The sequence below is a fragment of the Rutidosis leptorrhynchoides genome, chromosome 2 (genome assembly GCF_046630445.1).
Source record: "Rutidosis leptorrhynchoides isolate AG116_Rl617_1_P2 chromosome 2, CSIRO_AGI_Rlap_v1, whole genome shotgun sequence".
Classification (NCBI taxonomy): Eukaryota; Viridiplantae; Streptophyta; class Magnoliopsida; order Asterales; family Asteraceae; genus Rutidosis; species Rutidosis leptorrhynchoides.
In genome coordinates, this window is record NC_092334.1 from 380,134,495 (window position 1) to 380,139,632 (window position 5,138).

At 31.5% G+C, this 5,138-nt stretch overlaps 1 non-coding gene across 1 annotated transcript; it reads left to right on the forward strand.

The window, feature by feature from the left end:
* The first annotated feature begins 1,420 nt into the window (after nt 1–1,420).
* Nucleotides 1,421–1,527, forward strand: LOC139894927 (small nucleolar RNA R71). The gene has a single exon (XR_011775402.1). It is a non-coding gene; the product is annotated as a small nucleolar RNA R71 (small nucleolar RNA).
* The last annotated feature ends 3,611 nt before the right edge of the window (nt 1,528–5,138 follow it).

Genomic DNA, 5,138 nt, shown 5'->3' on the forward strand with positions numbered 1-5,138 from the left:
TCCCTCTAGGATATTTTACTGTTCGATCTGCTAGTTGTATGCTTAGTCGTGTTGGTTTCAATTCTCCAAGGTCTAGTTTAGTGTATAGTGAATACGGCATTAAATTTATACTAGCACCTAAGTCTGCCAATGCTTGTATTGAACTAAGACTACCCAAAAAACATGGAATTGTGAAACTTCCTGGATCTGATAATTTTTCTGGTATCTTATTCAACAACACTGCAGAACAATTAGCATTCATAGTAACAGCCGAAAGTTCTTCCATTGTCTTTCTATTTGTGATTAGATCTTTCAAGAATTTAGCATATCTAGGCATTCCTGAAATTACATCAATGAAAGGAAGATTGACATTTATCTATTTAAACATATCCAAGAATTTGGATTGCTTGGCTTCAAGTCTTTCTTTTCTCATTTTACTTGGGTAAGGAAGTGGTGGTTGGTATGGTTTAACATAAGGTTTAGCCTTAACTGTGTTATCTTCATTAACCTTTTTAATTACCAGTTCTGTTTCCTTATCTTGCTCAGATTGTGGTTCTTGTGTAGTAGGAATAGAATCATCGGAAATTACAGGTATTTCAGGTGGTTTAAGTGTAATACCACTTCCTGTGGTAATGGCTTTAGCTGTTTCATTCCGGGGGTTAGCATTTGTATTGCTAGGTAGACTTCCCGATTTTTTTTCACCTATCAACCTTGCTAGGTTACTTCCTTCTTGTTCCAGATTTTGGATAGAAGCTTGTTGATTTCTAAATGCTTGTGCATTTTGTTCATTGGTTTGTTTCTGAGATGTGAAAAATTGAGTTTGAGATTCAACTAGCTTCGACATCATATCTTCTAAATTTGGCTTTTTATCATCGGTTTGTGGTGGTTTAATTAGAAAAATAGGTCTTTGTTGGTTGTAAGTATTATTAGATACTTGTTGATTGCTAGGACTTGTTGGTTGTTGTATGGAGCATTTCGGTTATAATTCTGATTTTGATTGTAGATTGGTCTTGGCGGTTGATAATTATTCTGATAATTATTTCCAGGCTTTTGGTTCATGTATGAAACATTCTCTCTTTGTTCCATTGTTTGTTCAACACTGAGACAATCTTTTGTCAAATGTGGTCCTCCACACTGCTCACAACTAATTCGTATTGAGTGAATATCTTTAGTCATCTTTTCCATTCGTCTTTCGACAGCATCTATTTTTGCGGACATGGAATCAAAGTCATGGCTAGAATCGGCTCTAGCCGCTTCAGATGATCTAACGATATCTTTTTCTTGATGCCACTCATGTGAGTAGGAAGCAGTGTTATCAATAATTTTGTAAGCTTCAGTTGCGGTTTTCTTCATAATGGAACCACCAGCTGCTATGTCGATGTCTTTTCTTGTAGTGATGTCGCATCCTTGATAGAATATTTGTACTATTTGATAAGTATCTAAACCATGTTGAGGACATCCTCTTAACAACTTTCCAAATCTTGTCCATGCCTCATATAGAGTTTCATTTGGCTTTTGTGTGAACTTAACAATTTCTCCTTGAAGTCTTACGGCTTTAGATGCCGGAAAGAATTTTTTAAGAAAATTTTCAACTAAGACATCCCATGTATCAATCGCCCCTTCAGGTAACGATTCTAACCAATCTTTGACTTCTCCCTTTAAAGTCCAGGGAAATAACATGAGATATATCTGTTCATCCTCAACTTCTCTGATTTTGAATAGAGTACAGATCCTATTAAAGGTACGAAGATGTTCGTTTGGATCTTTCTTCGGCGCACCACTAAATTGGCATTGATTAGTTACCATGTGTAGGATTTGTCCTTTGATTTCATAATATGGCGCATTAATGTCTGGTTGAGTAATTGCGTGACCTTGGCTAGTGCGTTTAGCTCTCATTCGGTCTTCCATACTTAGAGGTTCCAGATTTTCCATGATTGAATTTGTTGAATCTGAATCACTAGAGGATTCTGACTTAATGGTTTCTTCCTCGACAATCTCTGGATGAGTGATTTGTGGTTCAGGAGGAATGATTAGTGGTTCAGGATCTCTGAATTGTTCCTGAATATCCTCCGGATTCTCAATTGTGAGGTCGGGTTCAAAAAATGGATTATTGGAAATTTGAATTGGAGTACTTGGTTGACTTGATGACGATTCTAAAGAAAAATCAACGGCGACAATATTGGCTAGATGTCTTGATCGAGTTACAGGTGGTGAACGTATGAAAGGTGGTGAACGTTTTGCTCGGTGCATTCACTGAATATCCTATTAGTTATAAAAATAAAAATTATATAAGTTATCAAATTAATAGACTTTTCTGATTTTGCCCACGTTTCGAATAGCCAATAGATGCAGCAGGTAGCCAGGACCCTTTAAATCGAAAGCCTACAACTCGCCACTAACAAATCCAACTATTACTACGAACCAGAAAATTTTAGATGTCTATCAATTTAACCACTTAAAATAATTTTTCGTCTAAATTTTTAGAAAAGAAATAGAAAATTCTATGTCCTAAAAACTAGAGCGTCGAGAAATAAGAAAGAAAAATAGCGCGTCGAAAAACGTCGAAAAATAAAAGGTCGAAAAATAAAAGGTTGAAAAATAAAAAGAAATTAGCGCGTTGAAACTAAAAAGGTACTAAATACTAAATATTAAAAATTGCGTCTAAAGGTATTAAAGCTAAAAGGAATTCTAAATCCAAAACGACAATAACTTAAAAGGTATTAAAATCTTAAAACGGCGTCGCAAAATTCTAAAGCACCTAAATCTTAGTCTAAAGAAAAAGCACTTAAGGGATTTTACGGCAAATCCTAAGAATCTAGAGATACTATGGCAAAATACTAAGTTTAAAACTAGTTACGAACGATAAATATATAAATTACGAATTAAACGATAAAAATATACAATTTATAAAAAGACAAATAATGATTACATATTTTTTTTTTAAAAAATATTATTTTTATATTATTTTTATAAAAGTATTAATTTTTATATTTAATAAAACTAATTAAAACATAATATTACAAATTAAATATTAAAACTAGAATTAAAAATTGATTAAATAACTAAAACCCTAATTAATAATTAATTAATAATAATTATTATTAAACACAAACCCTAATTGTATGTACTAGGATCAGACCTGTCAGACAGGGTCATGCGGTCGCATGACTTTGTAACTGAATCCTCATGCGATCGCATGAGGGTCAGGTTCAGTTCACATGCAGGTTCAGATCGACAGGTTCAATTTCTATTTTTTTTTTCTTTTACGTTTTACTTTTTTTCTGTTTTATATTTTTTTAAAATATTTATATAAAACTTATAAATAAGAAAAATTTACTTATTAGTTTTTATAACTTTTCACAATAAATAGAAATATAAACTTTTTAAATTTAACTAAACTTAAAAATATAGATATATATTTTTCTTTTTCTGTTATATTTTTGATTGTATTATATAAAACGTATTTTTATAAAAATGAATTAAAGCTTAATAAAAATCTTTTTTTTAATAGCGTTTCGCTTCGGCGTCCCCCGGAAGCGGCGTCAAAAATACTTGATGTGTGCAGCAGCGTATACGAAATAGTTATATATTTATTTCAAAATACTATTAAATGCGATACAATTTTACACAAATTATTTATTTATTTATAGAGTGGATATACCTAAACCTTGCTACAACACTTATAGGCAGTGTACCTAATCGTACAGTAGTGTAGTTTTTAGTAAGTCCAGTTCGTTCCACAAGGATACAGTAAACAAGTTTAACGCTATAATTATTTTAAAACTATATTTGTGTGTATATATATATATATATATATATATATATATATATATATATAAGTAGTATTATTATTATAAAAGGGGGTTTTTACCGTTTAATGACCGGTTTGTCGATTTTATGTCTTAAGTGGCAATTAAAATCTAATGTAAAATATTAAATATAAATATAACTTAATTTAAAGCGTAAAGTAAATAACGATAATTAAAGTGCGATAAATTAAAGTACGATAAATAAAATGACAGTAAATAAAATTGCGATAATTAAAAAGTACGTTAATTAAAAAGTGCGATAAATAAAATGACTGTAAATAAAAGTGCGATGAGATATAAAATAAAGGAATTATGCTTATTTAAACTTCCGTAATCATGATGTTCGACGTATTGATTTTAGTTTATTACCATGTATTAATTGTCCTTTGTCCTGGATTATTCGATATGTCCATACGGTTTTGTCCATAAAAGTCCATCGGTCATAATTATAAAGTGATAGAGTCTTCGTCGAATTATCCTTATACCTGAAGTCAAATATTCCAACTAATTGGGGATTCGAACTGTAACAAGGTCTTAATACTTTGTTTAATAAATACACCAGGTTATCGACTGCGTGTAATCCAAGGTTTTACTACTTTGTTAACAATTACACCAATTACCCTTGAATGTAATCCACACCTGTTTTAATGAGTCCATTAACTATTAATCTATTCCCGTATCCGGTAAAATGAACAATAATTCTAATTTATAGATATCCCGCCCACCGTACCCGATTAAGCGTATGTGGTTATATATAGATACGTCAAATTGTAACCTTTATATTAAATTAACGAGGTATCATTTAGTTAATATAAAGCCCATTAATTGCTCATAGTCCAATTTCCACAAGTGTCGTTCTTTTGTCCAAACCCCAATTATGGTACAAAGCCCAATTACCCCGTCTTTAATATTTAGCCCAACATCACGATTATTTCGGCTTAAATAAGCATAATAATAACTTAGCTACGAGACATTAATTTAAAAAGGTTGAACATAACTTACAACGAGTATTAATAGCGTAGCGTTACACGGACAGAATTTCGACTTACAAACTTACAACATTCGCCACTATAACCTTATTATTATTAAACTTAATTTAAAATTATAATTAAAATATAAATATAAATATATATTTATTTGTGAGAGAGCGAGAGATTAGAAAAAGATGTAAATAAATCGGCCAGAAACTGCGAAATTTATAGGACCTGACACGCTACAGTGTGCCATGCGACCGCATAGATTTAGCACTGCCTGGCCATGCGATCGCATGGCCACCTTTTCCTGGTCACAAAGCTTCCAAAACGTGGGCTGCTATGATTAATTTAATATAATATATATATATATATATAT